Source organism: Macrotis lagotis, chromosome 1 (assembly GCF_037893015.1).
Source record: "Macrotis lagotis isolate mMagLag1 chromosome 1, bilby.v1.9.chrom.fasta, whole genome shotgun sequence".
NCBI lineage: Eukaryota > Metazoa > Chordata > Mammalia > Peramelemorphia > Peramelidae > Macrotis > Macrotis lagotis.
Genome location: NC_133658.1, coordinates 785669223 through 785690106, shown reverse-complemented (window position 1 = coordinate 785690106; position 20884 = coordinate 785669223). Strand labels below are relative to the sequence as shown.

At 38.6% G+C, this 20884-nt stretch overlaps 1 protein-coding gene across 1 annotated transcript in view; it reads right to left on the bottom strand.

Moving 5' to 3' along the window:
- Positions 1-19263, bottom strand: part of ZC3H12C (zinc finger CCCH-type containing 12C) — an 84460-nt gene extending 65197 nt beyond the window's left edge. Inside the window, exon 1 of the mRNA XM_074214298.1 lies at positions 19154-19263. The gene's annotated coding sequence lies outside the window, so the exon portion shown is untranslated. The remainder of the gene's footprint in view (positions 1-19153) is intronic.
- Positions 19264-20884: the final 1621 nt, after the last annotated feature.

Genomic DNA, 20884 nt, shown 5'->3' with positions numbered 1-20884 from the left:
ATTATTTTTTCCATTTGACCCAAACTGTTTTTTAAGATGTTATTTTTCTTCAGTATTTTTAATATCTCTTTCACCAAGCATCTCTCATTTCTCTTCCTGATTTTTTCTCTACCTCCCTTATGATTTTCATAACCTTTTTTGGAGCTATTCCATAGCCTAAGACCAATTCATATTTTCTTGGAGTCTGGATACAGAAGTTTGGACTCTGTCATCATCTGAATGTGATTTTCATCCTCTATAGGGCCAAAGTAATTGTCTACAGTTGGATTCCCCCCCCCCCCCTGTTGTTTGCTCATTTCCCCAGTCTATGACTTGATGTTAACTGTTTCTTAAGGTGGAACTCTGCATCCAGGGTGGAGGATGCATTCCCAGTTTTTGCAGCTGTTTTCAGGGATACCTCCCAGAGACCTGCAAGTTCTCAATTTCTCATGAGGTCTTGAGGCTACAACTGCTCCCCTGGCCTGTGCTCTGGTCTGTGGGTGACCATAAGAACTACTTTTGGCCCTGGAACTGTAAGAAGAGTCCCTGCTCTGCTGTATATAGTGAACTCTGTTGTGCTTCTGCTCCCTTTCCTGAGAGTGGGGGCCCTAGACTGCAACCTGGATATGAGCAAAGTAACAGGTTCTACCTCAGGGTTAGCAAAGAGACCTCTGTAATGTACCTGATCCCCTTTCTGTCCTTGGGCTGAGCACTCTGGAAGCTGCTTCTGAGTGGCTCCCTGCTGGGTGGCTCTCCAAGTCTGCTCCTGGTCCCCTGGGGCAGTGTCTGTGCTGAGACCTATGCTGGATGGACTCCACTCTCTGGTGTGGCAGTTTTCTTACTGACCTTCCCAATGGTTCCTGGCAATCCCTGGGCAGGGAGGTCTGGAAACCTCCACCACTACCATGTACCCAAGAGCTCCAGGGTCTGTTCCTGGGTGGCTGGAGCCAACTTGCTCCAGCACAATCCAGGTTGCACTATGGGGTCTTTCTAACCCCAGTGTACAGACATTTCCCTCAGATCCTCCAAGTTGGAAAATTGTTTCAGTTTTTTTGTGGGTTTTGCCACTCTAGAATATTTAAAGGTATTTTTTAACAGTTTGGGGAGAGTTTATGGGAGTCCCTGCCTTTATTCCACTATCTTGGTTCCACCCCAAGCCACCACTCTATTTGTACCATATAATTTTAATATCTGCTGCTTTGTAATATCGTTTTAAATCTGGTACAGCTAAGTCACCTTCCTTTGCATTTTTTTCATTAATTCTCTAGATATTCTTGATCTTTAATTCTTTTGAATAAATTTGTTATTATTTTTTCTAGTCCTATAAAATAATTTTTCATAGTTTGATTGCCATGGCACTGAATAAGTAGTTTAATTTAGGTAAAACTGTCATTTTTATTATATTAGGCCAGTCTATCCATGAGCAATTGATATTTTTCCAGTTGTTTAGATCTGACTTTATTTGTGTGAAAAGTGTTTTGTAATTGAATTCATAATAGTTTCTGGGTTTATCTTGGAAAATAGTATCCCAAATATCTTATATTGTCTATGGTTAATTTGAATGAAACTTTTCCTTCTATCACTTGTTGCTGTGGTAATATTTAGAAATGCTGATGATTTATGTGGGCTTTTTTATATCCTGCAACTTTACTAAGTTGCCAACTGTTTCAAGTAGTTTAGTTTTTTTTAGGTCAAGTAGTTTTTAGTTGATTCTCTAAGTATGCCATTATACTCGTTGGCAAAAAGTGATAGCTTTGTTACTTTACTGCCTATTCTAATTCCTTTAATTTCATTTTCTTCTCTTATTCCTAAACTAACATATCTAATACAATATTGAATAATAGTGGTAGTAACAGGCATCCTTTTTATATCCCTGACCTTACTGGAAAGGTTTCTGGTTTATCCCCATTACAAATAATCACTATCCTTTCAAATATGAATTTAGTTTTTACCTTTGTACTCTTCTTAAAATGTTAAAATTCAATTATACTCACATAATTTTATGAATCTTTATGTTAACAGAAATAAGTATCTGAGACTTAAGATATAAAGTATAGGAAAAGTTTGGATAACTTGGAACCCCAAAGTGGCAACATGCTATAGTCTAAAGAGCAAATGACGGCCAGGGTCAGCAAACTACAGCCCATGGCCAAATCTCTCCCACTGTCTTTTTTCTGAACAGAGTAGGAGCTAAGAATTTTTAAATGTAAAAACCATTCTTTGCTCACCATTCAAAACAAGTGGGCAAGGACCTGCTTTCCTGATCTCTGGAACAAAGTGAAGATGCCTGCCCTAAAATCTGGGCTCTGATGTTTATTATCTATGTAACGATGGGTAAAGTAAATCTTCTAGGATTCAGTTTCCTCATCTGTAAAATGGAAATACTATTTGCATGACCTACCTCACAAAAATTTGTGATAAGGACTAAGTGAGATAATGTATTGGTACCTTTAAAGTGTTATCACTATTATTATTAATTCTTTTGCTGAGCTTAGCAATTACATAACTAAGAAAACTCGCAATCCTAAAATTCTGCATTTGAAAGTTACTCCTCTGAAATCTTCAAACAAGAAAGTTCCAAAAATTGCCATACAAAAACCACTAGGATGTTTCAATCTTGCAATCATGAACATTCATGCAAAGTTGACCAAAAAAAATCTAGTGTACATTTCTGTGTCCTCTATTGCTATGACTGTGTGTGTGTGTGTGTGTGTGTGTATAATTTTAACAGTGAACTCAATGCAAACTATGCTGCATGATCAATGGACACAAAAAAAGTTCATTCAGCTTTAGCTGGGAAAAAAGTAATGTCCTTGGTGTCCTTCTCTAATCTCCTTCCTCCCATAAAAATCTAGTCTTAGACCTCCTCATATCTGTTGAAAAAAAAATGCAACTTTTTCAATTTTTAAAGGATAAAACAATACAGTTGTTCTCTCTACTCATTTTCAAATAAAAAAAGTCTACAAATTACTATTCTAGAAAGCACTTATGAAGGTTTTCATTTTATAGCTAGGCTAACAAGTCTAATTTCATGCAGAAAACAATCAGTTTCCTGGACTTTTAAGATTTTATTACAAATGACCAATTTTACCATAATGTACTTGGGCAAATATAAGAACAAATTATAACTTCCCACTGAATATCGATTTAGTACTCATTTTTTTAATAAGGTGACTATATAAGTAAATACATTTGGAAAGTGTTAATTATGCTTAGATTGTTACAATTAAAATTTTAAAGTACATTTTTATATAAATTATAATGAATTAAATTTTTACTTAATCCCGATGGGTAATTTCTCTCTTGGAGGTAGGGTACCTTAGGGATGTGTATGTATACAGCTTAAAAATAAATTTGTATACATATATAATTTTAAATTTGTACTATCTAAAGATGGTAAAGCATGAAAATATACTGAAATATTTTTTCTAGTCCTATAATAATCTGCTAGCAATATATTTTAATTAATATTATTGGTACACTTAGAATACTCTTCAATCCAATCAAAAATTTCAAAATTAGCCACTGTTATAAACACATTACCTTTTTGTTATTTCACAATTTTATGTACTCCTTATGGCAGCTAGGTGGTACTATATTCATATAAGCTCCAAAACAGTTAATTAAATAGGTCTAGGAACTGTTGTCAAACTGTATTAAACTTAAATTGAAACTACAGAAGAGGTTTCCATCTCAATGAACTTGTGTAATTTTTATTTCACAACAGAAAAACAAGCAAATGCTTAAATGTATAGCTAATATAAACTACCACTAATAGAAATTAGTTAACATTAGAAAAGAGCTTCTTTTTATATTACCCCAGACAAAAAAAAGACTAAATAAATATATATATCTGTATATGGCTCAAATTCAGGATAAGTCAATTAGTATTCTGTTATTATATTCCTTGAGAAATGTCCAGTTCCCATTTTTTCCTAAGTGTAAATCTGAAAAATAGTAAGAAAAAAAATACCCCAGAAGATTTCAGCAGTTAAAAGAAGAAAAAAGTTCTTTAGTTTAAAGACCAAGAGTAATTCAGTTTGATTATGTCTGAGTTTCATTCTTATATGGAAAAATAGAAACACCAATTTCAACATATCATAGGACTACAGATTGTGATTGAGAAAAAATATTACATTAATTAGTTCATTTTATCATTGTGGAAAACAAAGTGACCTTCAATCACATAACTTACAAGTAATAGAACATGATTTGCCCCAGTCATACAGTGTCAGAGGTGAGATCTAAATCAAAGATTTTCTGGCTAAAAGTACAATAATCTTTTCATGATACTTCATTGCCAAAAACTTATTATCTAGCATTTTGTTTCAAGAGGGCAGAATAAACTACCAATTGACCCTAAAGTATATCTTACACATTTGTAATGGATCAAATATTATCAAAACATGCTTTTATTTTAAAGGGGCGATAAAAAACTCAACAAATCTAAAATGTAAAGTTAAATAGTGTGGGGGGGGAAACTTCATTTAGTAAATTACAGTTGTATCAGGGTTCTGTGGACATCTATGTGTATTCCCTGAAAATGCTTGCTTACAATGACTTACAAAATCAAAGATTTAAATTGTATATAAGATCCTTTCTAGCCTTATGATTTATTAACATTCTATTATTTATCTGGGAAATAAAAAGTAAAATTACTTGAGTTGAAAAAGACTGTAAAGCACTTCAAGGGCAAGGTCTGCTAAGTTTTTGTCTTTGTATCTTTAGAGCCTAGTACAGGGCATTGTACATAGGTGAAATATAACATTTGCTGACTTGAAACCAGTTTTATTATTTGTGTTTTAGTGAAAATAATAGATCTTCATGTTAAAAAAATATATTTTTCCTTTCTCTATTTCAGTTAAATTAATTTCAATAAAATCCATGTCCATGATCCTTATATTATGTAAGCACTTTTTCATCTAAGTAAAAATTTATCATACATTTGAAATCTTTTAAACATACTAAACTCACAAACAATTGAAAAAATTATTAATAGGTAGTCATAAAAGTAACTTGGGGTCACGACTGGTTTCAAAGTAAATGGATGAATTCCTTGTCAAGTGGGAGGCTGGGGATATATAGAACAAAACAGGAATGGAGGCTCTCAGAAAGCCAGAGTAATCACAGGTACTCACTCTCAGCTTTTGAAGCCTCGAGACATAATTTTAAAAAGGCTTTTTTTTAAATATCCTAAATAAAGATAGGCATAATATTGAGTGAGAGATTTCTAATTCTGATGGAACTTAGATAGTTGGTGTTCCTGGGAAGACTACAGCTATAAGTGACATGCTGCTCAAATAGACTCAGACCACCACTTACTACAAATAGAATTCAGCCTCACATCTGCTCCTTCTGGGTTTAAGGGCTTAAAGAGAAGAGGAGTATCCATATTGACATGAGAAGCCCACCCATCCTGATGATTCTCTTGCTGATCAGAATATCAAAGATCACTACACTATGGTATTAATGATCCTGTGGCAGATAACCTTCTAAAATGGGCTTCAACAATGCCTCACCCATACCCTCCAGATGATAAGACCATTACCACTTTATATGTTTGCAGCCTGAGAGGTACAATTAGTGAGATGGATCTCAGAAATCACTTATATCAATTTAGTGAGATATGAACAATAACAATAGTCCAGAGGCAGCAATGTGCTTTCATCCAGTTTTCTACAAGGCAAGCTGTAGAGAAGATGACTGCCAAGAAATCCTTCAACAAACTGTAAATGGTCTCAGAGTTAATGTGAAAGATGGGGAAGGTGTTAGATAGCCAGAGGAAAAGAAAAGGAAAAAGAAGGAACCAGACTTTGGAATTAAGCTGGAGCCTGTCCTAGGACTTCTGGGAGCTCTTCCTTCTCTTCCAGCAGCTGAAGAAGCCTTTGCCTATTATTTTAATCTCTCTCTCCCAGTGGCCCTCCAGTAGTGGTTAATAATGTCCTGCCTAATTAATTATTAATTGCACCTCCTCCCCCACCAGGATTTGGACCACACATGTTCCACCCAATGGCACCACCACCTCCCTTCATGTGAGCTCCAGGAGCCATCCACTATCCTTCACAGGATCCCCAAAGGATGGGGCTCATGTATGAAAGTACAGCAGTCCCTAACATTTTGCTTCAGTAGTTGGGCTCTGAGGAGGAAAAGCTCTTTAGAAATGTAATAAATAAATCTTGGAGTACAAAAAAAATGGAGTATCAGAAATGAGAACTTAATACTGTTCTTTATTTAACTGTGTATTTTGCCTTTCAGAAAATGTTCTCATTAGTAAAATCTAGTTTTTAGATTATGCCATAGTTGATTTTACAGTCAGATCATTCAAATGGTGATAAAATTTTTAACTGCTAAATTTTAGTGCCTTTTGAACTTGAAGAGAGACAAAAGTCTCTCTCACAATTCTGGGCATTTTTAATGGCTATTCCCAAACCTACAATGTTTTCTTTTCTCCAGACTTCTATGGATTCCCTCAAGTCTCAGCAAAATTCTACCTTCTAAAGGAAGTCTTTCTCTATTCCTCTTAATTCTATGGCCTCCCCCCCATGATTATTTCCAATGTATCCTCCACCTAGCTTTTCTTCAGTCTCCCTCATTGGATTGAGTTTCCTAGGAACAGACTGCTCAGGGCAGACACAGGGTAGGTGCTTCATAAATGTTTCCTGACTGACAAAATGCCTCTCCTATACAGCTCCTACTTGTTTAGAAGACAGGATATTCCTCACACTCAAGTCCAAAAGCACAGAATAATTTAAGGAATAAAAATGAAAATCAAGATATGACACAGATTGATAGTCATAGAATAAAGATAGAATCAGCCCACATTATTGTGAAGAGGAAATTAGTGAGATTAACTGAGGACAAGGAACACAAAGTAATTTTATCATCTACCTCAGCAAACAAGACATAAGGGAGGTGAAAGCCTTTGGAAAAAACTAAAAAGGCTATAAAACCCCAAGGTATTAGTGACAGGAAAAAAAATGCTATCTCATTTAACTGGAGGTCATACATCTAGAAATCTCTATTCAATAAAACACTAGAAAGAAACAAAAAAGGACTCTCAGTTGTCAAAAATCGATGTGACAGAATGCATTCCATAAAGACTTGGGTATCATATTTTGTAGGAGTCTCACAGACCCTTAACACGGGAGCCTACTCTTATCTTAGACAGTGCTAATATATTAAGCTGTTAACCCGGCCTCCATGAGACCCAGTTGAAAGAAACCACACAGGTATGTACATACATACTTACATAAATACACATATTTGACAACAATGAAAAGAAAGAAAAATGATTTTTAAAAAATACAGTAGTATGGGACCATTTCATTTAGGGGCAAACACATATCAAAATTTCCCAGCAATCTAACAATTAATGCTGGGATAGACAGTGCCATAAAGAAATTGAGGGCAAAACTGGATGAATGGTTGTTCACTGTTCTTAAATATTTAAGGTGTTGTCAACTGAAAGTTAGATTTAGATTTGTTCTTGCTTGAGTCCAGAGAACTGAACAAGGACCAACACTGGGAAGGAAGGAGGGTGAGAAGGAGGGAAGGAGAGAGAGAAAGAGGAAAGGGAAAAAGAAGGGAAGAGATTGATTTGGTTCAATAGAAACAAAGAGTATGTGTGTGTGAGAGAAAAACACACACACATATGTATATACACAAATATTTTTGAGTATCTCTCTCTCTAGATACATACTCTCCATAAATATAGTTGTCAAAAATGGAATGGGATGCTTTGTAAGATGAGTTCCTCATTAATGGAGGTATTCAAGCAGAGGCTGAACAGTAACTTACTGAAAAATGCTGCAGAGAAAATTTATGCTTCAGGCAGGCCAGAGTTGAATCAAATGACCTTTAAGGTACATTCTAATTCTTAAGAACTGATTCTAATAATTCAGGAAAGGTCAAATTATAATGCAATATTATTTAAGAAGGGAAGTCTATGCCCAATTATCAGGGAATAAAGTATTCAACATATTTGATTTTTACAAGTAACTAAAAAGATATCTTTTTTTAGTACCAAAATTTTTTTTAGAAAGAATTCAATTATACAGGTTTTAAAAAAATTTTTGGTACTAAAAGAAGATGTCTTTTAGTTACTTGTAAAAATCAAATATATCGAATACTTTATTCCCTGATAAATGCTGAATAAGGTGTTATCATACTCTCATCACCAGAAAAGAAAAGGTATGGCCCCTCAAAAATCATTACTATAATCACAATACATTCTAAGACAAATATGTAAAAGATTTGGAAAACATTTTACTCATTGTCTCGATGACACAATGTCTTTTAAACCATGTTCCTCCTGTAAACCATTTTACATCACAAAATTTTTCTAAAATTTATAATTATGGGGGCAGCTAGGTGGCACAGTGGATAGATTACTGGCCCTAGAGTTAGGAGTACCTGAGTTCAAATCTGGCCTCAGACACTTAATAATTACCTAGCTGTGTGGCCTTGGGCAAGCCACTTAACCCCATTGCCTTGCAAAAACCTAAAAAAAAATAGCAAAAAATTTATAATTATGACACTAGTATTAACATTTGTAGCAATGCAAAATATAAAATGACACTATATATTGCTTCAGTGATGGTAGTGGCTAAATGGAACAAAAGGAGGCAGAAAGTACAACGAATCACATTTTTTAAATAATTAATTTAGTTATTTGATATTCTAAATGTGAGATTATTGTTCAATGACCAGTGAGATAAAAGGAACTTAACCATATCAAGCCTTATTGATAGTCACAGAATTGATAGTCATAGAATAAAGATAGAATCAGCCCATATAAATGAAATGGGAAAATAAAGAGAAAATTCAATTAAACAAAAGATTGGCTGACAGATTCTCTTCTTGGAGAGGGAACAAAAGAACTCATGAATTTGGTTTTATCATGCGTCCAAAAGCAACAAGAAACATTGTATGGAACACTTGGTCAATTAATTAGCAATATTTTATTAACACCTGCTACTACCTATACTTTCTATTTGGTGTTGAAGCCTCATACAAAATGGAGCTTACATTCTATTAATCAGATACAATAATTAAGAGGTTAGATACAAAACACATGCACAGTGATGGGGAGTGGGGCACTAATGGCTGGGAGAAATCAGGAAAAGGTCTCTTGAAGGAAGTATTACTTAAGTTAACCTTTTAAGGAAGCTAGGATACTAAGAAGAGAGTGCACAATCAAAACAGGAGACTGTACAAAGGATAGTTAAAAGTTGACAGATTGGTGAGAAGGTAGCAGAAACAGCAAAAAGACTTGTACTGCATTCAGAGTGTAAAAAGAAGAGTAATAAGTAATAAACTTGGAAACACAAGCTATGTTACCTGATTATAAAGGTTTTAAAATCAAATAGGAGTTTACCTATAGGGCAATAGAGAGCAATCGAAGCTTAATGATCAAGGTATTGTTAAGATCAGATCTAGGCTTCAGGAATATCACTTAAGCAGTCATTTGGAAATGGACAACAGAGGAGAGAGACTTGAGACAGAAAGGCAATTAGGAAGTTACATTAATATCTGTGAATTGAGGCAAGAAAATATCAAATATAAGAGCTGTTCAAAATGAGCTGACATTAGACATGAATAGCATCCATTATCACAAAAAAACAGAAGTCACTGCCAAAATATGAGACTCAGACCATTGACTTGTTACAGAATACCTCAAAATCAATACTGAGAACAAAAAAAAAAGAGAACATATGATATTGAGGCAGTGCCAACTCAACCTCAACAACTTACTGAAAAAACAAAACCAAATAGGGAAAAACAAAAGGCACTAAAGACAGTTATCACAATATCCTATTGAAATGTAACCTATGTAAATTACTCCCCAAAGAGAACAAAAAAAAGCCTAGAAACTACCTCAGCTAACAATTTCAAAGCTCAGAGACAGAGCAGCTAAGATTAACACTAGTATAAAATATAAATGTTTGCAAAACTTATAAAGATGAGGAACCACCTTTGATGAAAGTTTAGCATGCAACCCAAATAAGATTATTCTGAGAGCATTTACAAATAAAAATGGAAGGAGGATGACAAAGAAAGAACTCTGCAACTTGTTCTTCTATCAATGACTATACTTAAACCACATTTGGATTCTAATAAAATTTCCAATGTGCTGCATCAAGACTCTAAAATAGCACTTTCTGGGGTGGCTAGGTGGCACAGTGGATAGAGCACCAGCCCTGGAGTCAGGAGTACCTGAGTTCAAATCTGACCTCAGACACTTAATAATTACCTAGCTGTGTGGCCTTGGGCAAGCCACTTAACCCCATTGCCTAATGAAAAACTAAAATAATAATAATAATAATAATAATAAAATAGTAAATAGCACTTCCTTATATGTTTATTGTTTGACTAAAAAAAAGACTCGGTAAAGCAAAATAAAGATTTATAGGCTCTTCTCAAATAAGAATAATATATCACATAATAAGGCCATACAAAAAATCCCCAAACTAGTGGAACTAGAGATATAATTTTCTTTTAAAAGATCTATTAAGTATCAACATTGGACAATAAAGAATGGAGAGATTTAAGTTCACCAAGGATCCACTAATATTGTAGAAGAAATCCTCTTCAAAATCCACAGAAAATGATATCCAGCTGATGGAAAAGTTCTACTAATGTTCATATTTGCAGTTTCCATTATTCCAATGACTTTAAGCCCTAGTATAATAAAGGGCCATTTGAATAAAGATCCACTGCACTCCAGAGGCCAGGCTAGCTTTCCACATATAAAAATACAAAGTGGTTAGGACATACGCATTGGTCAGATATAGCACATCACAATTCCTCTCTAGGCCCCGTTCTCAATTTCCTATATAGCTTAAATGCAAAGCTGAAGGCAAGGACTGATCTCAATAGGAATTACCAAAAGTTAGGCAAAGAGCTAAATCAATTATCAGTCTACTGATATAAATGGGTCATGTACCTGTTCAGTCTGTGATATCTGAATTCCTGATTCTATAATTCACTTATTATCAACTTCATTTGTTGAAATTCTGACCTCTAGAATTAAGAATTTCTGATCCCTAATGGCCATTCTGTTTCCTTGGAGCTGAAAAAGCTATTTTGTCACCTGACCTTACCATCAGACCTCTGACCTTCTCTATTTAGCCTTCAGACTCACTGATAATTAATAACCATACAAACATCCCACTCTTGGCTCCTAATCTGATATCCAGTCTTGCCTTCACCTTTACCATCAGCTTTAATCCCCAGCATTACACTGTTAGTCTGGGGGTGGCACTGTGTCCCAGTTTATCTTGTGTCTGTGGCACTCATCTGACAACTTATTGATTCTCCACATCCCTGCTCCCTTCCATTACAATGATAATCTAGAGGGACCATGTGGGGCAGTCAGGTGGCACAGTGAACAGAGCTCTGAGCTTGGAGTCAGGAAGACAGGAGTTCAAATTTGAGTTGTTTGACCCTGGACAAGTCACTTAACCCTGACTGCCTCGCATTCAGCGTCGTCTCCAATTGTCCTGATTCATATCTAGCCACAGATGGCTCTAAGAGGAGAAAGTGAGGCTGGTGACTCAAATCCAATTCACATGCTTTGTCATGGCATTACCTCCCTTGAAAATGAAGGACAAACATTATTAGGGGACCATGTTCACAAAGCTCCTCCTCTGTGTCAGGCACTGTGCTATACCCTCGTACAAACATTATTTTATTTAATCTTCACAAGAATTCTGTGAACACTTACAATGGAGAAACTTGAAGCAAGCAGAGGTTAGGTGACTTTCTTAGGGTCATACCACCAGTAAGTGTCTGGAGTGATATTTGCTGAAGATCTTCCTGACTCCAATGAGTCCAAGATTTAAATCAACATTTTAAAATATTCTTATCATTTCTATTGCTTAGTACATAAAGAAAGCATATCTAAAACTATTTTTAAAAATCACAAAACTGACAAATTTTTTTCAGTTACACTTGAAACTTTCAAATCAAACCCAACTAGAATTAGTGACTTAAACTGTGTTCCTGAAGAACTCTTAGGCAGTGGTCTTCTCTATGCAAGTCAGCTCCTAGAACTGCCTACTTCTTATCAAGCAGTTAGTTATGTATTTTTTTTTATTGTGATGTCAACTGAATATTCAGCAAGTTAGTACAGAACTTATTTGTTTAAAATATGGTATAATGTTTTAAAAGGAACAAATTCTATTTTTAATATTATTATTAATGAATTACGATTAAAAATGTAATGTTTCCTCAATCTCAAGTCGTTTGATCATGGAACACACAAAGCAAGAAAGCGAATGTTTTAATTACACTTATTACATGAAAATATCCAACTCATTTAAACGTTCCTCTATTTCAAATACTATAAAATTGTCTTGGTTTAACAGGGTGGAAAGCAGGTCTCGTTTAAAGTTTGAGTTATATAACCTTTTAAGAGAAAATACTATTTCCATATTGTTAATGGAATATAGGACTTAAGCTACTTTTTATAAAGTCCTAGATGAACTTTAAAATGAAATCTTAAGATAAATAAGAAACTTAAAAATGAAATTAATGGCCATCTTATCCAAACTTCTATACTACGTATCCAAACTCATATCCCTTTATAATGTCCCCAAGAAGTTCTAAAATAATAACCTCTGGAAATTTAAAGTAAGAAATTCACTACTTCATAAAGCAGCTCATTCCATTTCAGGATAGCTCAGCTTGCTCAAGTTTTTCCGCATATAAAAGTAACATCTGTGTCCATGTCAAGCATACTCCCTGGTCCTCAGTTAAAACATTAAGTCATTCTGGTTCCCATTTTAGATTAGAGTAAAAGTCTTCTTAAAATGGTGCCTAGGATAAACATAATATTCCAAATATAGTCTGATCAAACAGAATAGAGTTTAGCACTAGCCTGATTCAAGACCCTTTATTTCTACTGATATAATTTAATATGTCAAGGTCTTTTTCACATGTACTAGTGTCAAACCAAGTTTGTTTCCATCCTGTAATTACACAGGTAAGCTTTAAAAAATTTTTTTTAATTTTTTGCAAGACAATGGGGTTAAATGACTTGCCCAAGGTCACACAGCTAGGTAATTATTGTCTCAGGCTGGATTTGAACTGAGGTCCTCCTGACTCCAGGGTTGGTGCTCTATTCACCACACCACCTAGCTGCCCCCAGTAAGTTTTTTGAACCTAAAATATACCATGTTACATATATTCCCATTACATTTTCTAAAACTACATTTACAATTTCTATTTAGACTGTCGTATTTTGGGGAGAACACCTTCATCCCTCTTTCATAATAAACCCTCCCATCTGACCAAAAAAAAAATCAACAAAAACATCCAATACAAAGATCCCACTCATGTATTCTACATTCTCTTTTCATAGTCTTCCATCTCTGTTGAGAGAAAGAATGTTTTATTCTTTGTTTTTCATAATCGTCACTATTTTCAGTTCACTTCCTTTAAGTCAACACTCAACCAATAAGCAGATATTAAGTGTCCTCTATGTACCAGGTCTTGCTGTACATATCAATTCCTTTGGACAGCATAGTTCCCTTTGCCTCAGGTCATACAAAAGTTCCCAAGAATTTCTGAATTGGGGGCAGCTAGGTGGTGTAGTAGATAGAGCACCAGTCCTGGAGTCAGGAGGACCTGAGTTCAAATTTGACCTCAGACACTTAATAATTACCTAGCTGTCTGACCTTGGGCAAGTCACTTAACCCCATTGCCCCCAAACACCCAAAAAAATAAATTAAAAAAAGAATTTCTGAATTGCTTGTGTTCTGCCATTTCTTATTGAACAATAATTTATCAGGATTTTTAAGCCATTCCTTAATGGTCATCTAACTTTTTGTTTTTTAGATTTTTAATACCACAAAGAATGTTGCTATGATTATTTTGGTATACATGTAACCTTTTCATCTTTTTTTAAATTCCCCTTAGGACATATGATCAATAATGTGACCACTGAATCAATGGATAAGGAAAGTTTCATCATTTTTCAAGCATAATATTCAAATTGGTTGGACCAATTAATAGCTTAAACTAAAAGTTCCCATAATTCTCCACCAATGAATGTTCGTATTTGCCAATTTTTTGGGGGGGGGGTACAATAAAAATCTCAGAATTTGTTTAATTTTCATTTTCTCTAAACATTAGTGATTTGGAACATTTATAGTTTGGAATTTTTCTTTTGAAAACTATTCTTATCTTCTGAACCTGTGCTACTGGGTTGCTTTTGTCAACCTACTATATATCTTAGATATTAGACTTTTTTTCCATGTTTCAGTTCATTGGCATATTGAAACTTTTTTGAATTATGGTTCTGGAATATTAGCAAAACCTAGACAGTTTAGTGTCATCATAACATTTTAATCTTGGATCTCTTAATCTAAATTTCTAATAAAAAAACTGATAAAAAAATGATGTGAAACAAAGGGCTTATCTTGAGTTATTTCCACCTTCCCAACTCCATTATTTTGTATATTTATGCTTATCCATTAATCAAGATGTAAGATATTCATTCTATCAGTTACAAATCCTTCTTACTTTACAGTATTACTCTCCAGCCTACATATTTGTCTGTCTTATTCACAAAGATATCATGAGAGATTTTTACCAAATTTTTTTTTCTGAAATATTGATACAATATTCTCCTAATATACAAAAGTGAAAATTCCATCAAAAAAGTTAGTGGAAATTAGTTTAGTATTACTTATTTTAGTGTACTCATTAGCTAGCTCCTAGTACTCCCTGTTTTCCCTAACTATTCTCAAATAATCATTTGTAACTTTACATTTAGTATTTAAATGAAAGTTGCTGTTAAAATAGTGCTTAACAGTACCTTCACTTTTAAGTGAACTAGAGTATATTCTTGATTTATACTACAATAATGGAAATTTATTTAACAAAATCCAACTTATTTAAAGGTCAAGTTCAGCATAACATTAGGGCACCTTCATAGAGTTGGTCTTGAATTAAGTATAGTCTGAATTAATTTTTCCCTTGACTTTATTGTTCAAATCTTGAACCCTTCCACAGTCAAACTTGAAGAACAAGTATATTACATTTATTCATCTCCCATTCATTTCTTAACTATCTATAATCCAGTTCCTGGCCCTACCATTCAAGCTGTTCTTTCTCCTGGGTTCCTGTCATTCTCTATCCTCCCTCACTTCACCAAGTCCCACAGATTCAATTCATAGATCTATGCTGATGACTGAAACCTGAATATCAAGTCCTCTTCTTTCTCCGAGATGCATACGTGTGACCAGTTCCTAGGCAGACATCTCTACATGATACCCCAAAGCTGTCTCAAACGCAATCTAACCAAAATGGAATTCATTACCTTTCCTTTAAACCTATCCCTCTTTCTAATGTCTTTATGTCTACCTTGGGCACCATTTTCCTTGCAGTCAGCCAGGTTTACAATTTTGGCTTTGTCCTTGACTCTTCATTCCCCCACAATCTGCTCCCTCACATCCCATCAGTTGCCAAGACCTGTTGAGGAGAAAGAACTGACATCCCCCATTTCCCTCCCTATTCCCTTAACCTAACCACCACAGGCCCTCTCCTGGACTCTTACAATAGTCTCCTAATTGGCAACTAAGTGAAAAAAACGTATTGGAAAAGGGAGAGATTGGAGACTAGGGAGGCCAAACTGATCATTCTTAGCACAGGCTGATGCTCCTCTCCTGCTGAGGAAGCTTCACTATCATTCAAAACCCTTCAGGCTGTCTTTGGCCCAGCCTTCTAGGATTTTTTAGCCCCATCTCAGGCCCAACCCCACTACTACAGTTCAGTCAAAATAGCATCTCATCCCCATTCCTTGCAGAACTTGTCCCTCTTCCTAGAATGTTCTCAGAATGCCTGGCTCCCTCGACCTTTTTCATGAGATCCTTGTTGATCCCCAGAGGTGAGAGAGCTCTCCCATATCCATCGTGTCCCTGGCATCTCCCACTGGAATGTATGCTTCTTGAGGGCAGACATTTTTGTTTTTGTCTCTTCATACAGAAGAGGTACTCAATACATGTGGAATTGAATTAGTATATTAAAAAAAGAGACTTAATTTCATCTCTATTCTCCCAGTCCCACCCCCTCACCTCCCCATGACTTATTTACAGCCTTCAAAAAAGAATCTAGTATCATTTCCCAAAATGTACATGTGTCATATACCCATCTATCCACATGATGTGCACCATTTGTGCAGGAAGGCATACTTTGGGAAAGAAGAGAATTTTTTTTTTAAAGTAAACAACAGCATAGCCTAATAAGAGTATTGAACTTGGGAATCAAGAACATCGGAATTCACAATCCATATCTCACACCAGCTGAGTGATCATTGTCCACCTAATAGCGCTAAATCTCAGTTTCCTATTCTATAAAACTGGAAGCAAAAAAAGACCTGGAAAGTTTTGGTAAAATAAAGTACATAAACTCCTTTACAAACTTTAAAGTGCTTTGTCACTATCATTTCGAGAATTGTTGCTTTTGAAAATAAGCATCTGATACTTGAAAATCAGTTGGCCAAAGAAACCAAATTTCTATAATAACCAGCTTAAGAGATAGCACATCCATATCTCATTCTTAACCACTGGTGGATCATCATACTGTTTTACCCAAAGGTGTGGTCTTTGGAGCCTATTCAAAACCTATTTTATTTCTGCCATAATAAGAAATCATCTAATAAACATTATTCCTGGATGTTAGGAGAGTTATTTCCCCCTCTTGCTTAGTTTGCCAACTACTAGAAACTGCATTTTTATGCCCAGAATACACTCTGGAAATAGGAGGTTGGATACTTGGCACCATTATTACAAATTACTGAGAAAATGTGTCCTGGGATGCAATAGGGGCTAAGGGAGGAAAAAAATGCAGTCCTAAATATACTAATTTTCCCTGTTAACAGAGATAAATTTTGTGAATGTTCAAATTCTGGTACATCTAAAGATCTGAGATATAAGAAATGAAATACAATTATTAGAAACCCATTGATTTGTCTCCCCCTCAAAAAATACACCAAAAAAAAAAAAAAGAATTTTTTAAAAAGTCCTAGAATTACTACTAAATTTTTTTCATTTAAAAACCCTGAGTAATAACTTTTTTCTGTTCTAAACATCATGGCTTTTAGGAATACTTATGGCTCATCAGGTAATTTCTGATCTAGATGGATCTTAAGAAAACTTCTAGTTCAATTTCTTTGCTTTTACAGATGAGGAAAAAAAGGCCTGGAAAGATGAATTCTTTGTCCACAGATATGAACTCAGTGAATTCTACAGATACCCAGCCCAAGCCCAGCATTCCTTCTTTATACCACTTGGTATAAACATATTCATCCCCCAACGTATTACATAGTTCTCCAGGAATAACCTCTTATGTGGAACAGCTGACCAAAGTACTTTATAGTGAGGTTATGCTATAAGGAATATTTATGACATTATTGCAAAATAACATTAGTTGGGGCAATGCCATGTAGGCCCCACTTGTATTTTTTCAATTATTAATAACTTCATACCAGACTACTGCTTTCCCGTTTTATGTTTTACTATACCCACACATGTAACCTTCATTTCAGCTAACCCAAAAAGCAAACCAATAATTTATAACCAAGTTCTTTATGTATATCCCTACTTTTGTGTCTCTTTCCATCAGGTAATTAACAATGAGGAACTTGAACTCAGGGATGAAATAATGGCTGGAAATAGAGACCCGAATCATCTGCAAAGATGGAATCATTAAAACCATGGGAATGAATGGGATTAAGGGAGAGTTATAGAAAAGTTAAAGAAGAAAAGACCATCTAAGTCACTGGGGTGATCAGACCACAATAGTAGAAAATGGGAATTCCTCTTCTTGGAAAGTAGGTAAAGAAAGGTAAATGGGAAAAATTGTGGAATTCTGAACATAAGTGTAGACAGAAGGAGACAGAGTAGTTCAGGAAGATTTCAATAAGAGCAAGAAAAGGACGGAACAATGCCCTAGAGGATACCAGAGGGGATTCAATTATTAAGGTGAGTCTATACTAGAGGGGAAAACAAGAAAGGACCTCACCCTCTGATTCTGGAGGAGAGAAGAGGGAGGAAGACAGAGATATAAGGCAGGAGTTCCTGGACACCTGACATTATAATTGTGTGCTCAATTTGTATGTTCTTCCTTCTTTTCTATTAGATCATGAGCTACTTGAGAATTCATATATTCTATGAATCTTTGGCAGTCCCTTGTTATAACTTGTACAGTGCTTTAGAAATAAACATATGGTCAATGAATAATTTAGAAGTAGTAGTAGAATTTATTCAAATAATGACAGCAAACAAATCAATACTCACTCTAATATTCTATACCTTTGAAAAAAGGACAAGGAATTTCCAGAGAGGGAAAAAACCCCCAGAATAACCAATTCTTTATGCTCAATTAATTTTACTGTAGAGGAAGAGTCTCTCAAAAATCAATAACAATAGTATAGTAGCCTTTTGAATTTGAATAAAAACAAATGAAGAATTGAAATACTCAGACAAGAATTTAAAAAGAACTATTTATCACTGTAGTCCTCTGGAATAAAGATAACCAAGAAGAGAAAAATACCTTAGAAATTCATTTTCTATCCAACAAACGCTTTTGTATCAAATTTGGCATTTCCCCCCCAATGAATTCTCTACCCTAAAAGAAGCCAACGATCTAATTAATCTGAACATTTAAAAATCTGGATACACCTGTAAGCACAAAGTTCATAATAGAAATGTTACAAATTTTTCTTTTTTCTCAATCTAAATTAATAGCACATAATAGTATAAGTCATAGAGAGTAAAAAAAAAAACCCAAACTAGCAACTAGGCATTATTTTAGTAATAGTATTTAAATATCTTTGTGGGTTACCAATTGCTAAATCACCTGGCTAGTCTGATTTTAAAATTATTTCGAAAGAAAAAAAAATCTATCTTCGATATATACATGGCAAACACAACAAAGGAAGTTTCTTCAGTGTTATCTGAAAAATAATTTCCACCATGAACTAGGTGTTGAAAACACTATTTTCCCCCTGTAAACTCAGACGAGACAAAAAGAAGACAAAACCCTTTAGCCAGTCCCACAGCATGCATTTCACTAGGTATTACTACGTCTCTTATAAAACTACAGCTTTCTAATCTTGGCTGAGACTTTCTCTCCATTCTCATTTCAGAAAACAACAGACATGATTTACCTGCCAAAAAAAATGCAACCTGGAGAAAGAGGTGAAGTGTATTGAGTCCAAAGATGTCGACGTTTTGGGTCTCTTAGAGCCCCGACCTTTCCAGCCCTGCTCGGAAATCCTAGACGCTCCTCGCCCGCCCCCGCCCGCCCCCGCCCGCCCCTCGCCCTGGCACTGGGCACTAACACAAGGGCTGGGCGCCGCCGGAGGACGACCCCGCGAGGCGGCTCTCCCGGCTCCGCACCCCGGGGCCCGGAGCCTCTGTCCTCTGGCCGTCTGGGAGTGGACGTGAGGCAGGAGCTGGGGCGGGGGCGCACCCCCAAACCCCAAGCGGTCCCGGGACCCGTAAGGATAGCGCCCCCACCCCCCATGCCCGGGGCGCTGACCTGCCCCGAGGGGGAGAAGAGCCCTCGCCGCGGGAGGAGGGAGCGGCTGCGGGCGGGACTTTTAAAGGGGCCGGCGGGCCTGCCCGGCTCGGGGCCGCTGCCCGGCCCCGGCCGCGGGGGCTCGGGGGCCGCTGCCCGGCCCCGGCCGCGGGGGCTCGGGGGCCGCTGCCCGGCCCCGGCCGCGGGGGCCCGACCGTTTGGGGGCGGAGGGCCGGGCCGGAGGCCGCGCGGATGCGGAGGCCCGGGGGGCGGGGGCGGCGGGTGTGGCCCGCCCCGCAGCGGCCCGGGGCAGAGATGCGGGGCTCGCCGCCGCCTCGGGCCCCGCCGCCGCCCCGGGCCCCCGCGCCCGGCCAGGCCCCGGCCGCCTCCATGTTGGCCGCCCCGCCCCTCCCCTCCCCGGACCGGGCCGGCCGGCGCCTCACCTTCCTCGGGCTCTCCGCGGGTGGGGGGCGCCGGGGCTCTCCGCGGCCTCCCGTCTCGGGGGCTCGCCGACTCGGCCTCCGGGGCCTGGCCCGGGCGGCCGCTTCCTCCTCCGGGAACCCCCCGGGCGCGCCGCCGCCGCCGCTCCCGCTCGGGCTCCGGGCCGGGCCCCGGCCGCGGCGTGCTCCGGGCCCGGCGTGCTCCCGGCCGCGGCGTGCTCCCGGCCCCGGCGTGCTCCCGGCGCGCACGCCCGCCCCGGCCTCCCGGGGAGCCGCCCCGCCCAGCTCGGCTCCGGCCCCTTCCCGAGGGGAGGGCGATGCCCGGCGGCGGCGGCCCAGGCTGGGCTCCTGCACACCCGCTCCCTCCCGCGCGGACACTCACCGGCGCGGAGGCGAGGCTCGGTCCGGTCCGGCCGCCCGCCCGAGCGCTGCCCGCCTCGCCTCAGCCCCGGCTCTGCGGGCTCCCGGGGCCCGGCCGGGCGCGGAGCGGCGCGAGGGTCCCTGCCCGCCGCGCTCCCTCCCTCCTCGCTCTCCCCGCCGCCGCTCTTCCCTCCTCCTCTTCCCTGCTCTCCTCTCCTCCTCCTCCTCCTCGGGGGGGGGGGGGGGCGGACTTGGCAAATCAGCACCTGCTTCTGGAGCTCACCCAGGACTGAAGCAGGAAACCCGGAGCCCGGGGGAAAACCTGGGAGGCGTGGAGAGCGGGCCGGGCGGGGGGCGGCGGGGGGCGGCGGCCCGCGCATCGCCTCGCCCCCCGCCCGGCGCTCCCCGCTCCTCCCCGAGTCCTAGAGCGGCTGCTTCCCGGGCCGGCTCCGCGCCTGCCGGGAGCGCGTGAGGCCGAGGGAGCCCGGAGCCCGGGGGGGCCGGAGCCCGGGGGGCCCGGGGAGCCCGGGGGGGCCCCGAGCCCGGCCCGGGCCGGCCGCCGCTGCCGAAGCCCGCGG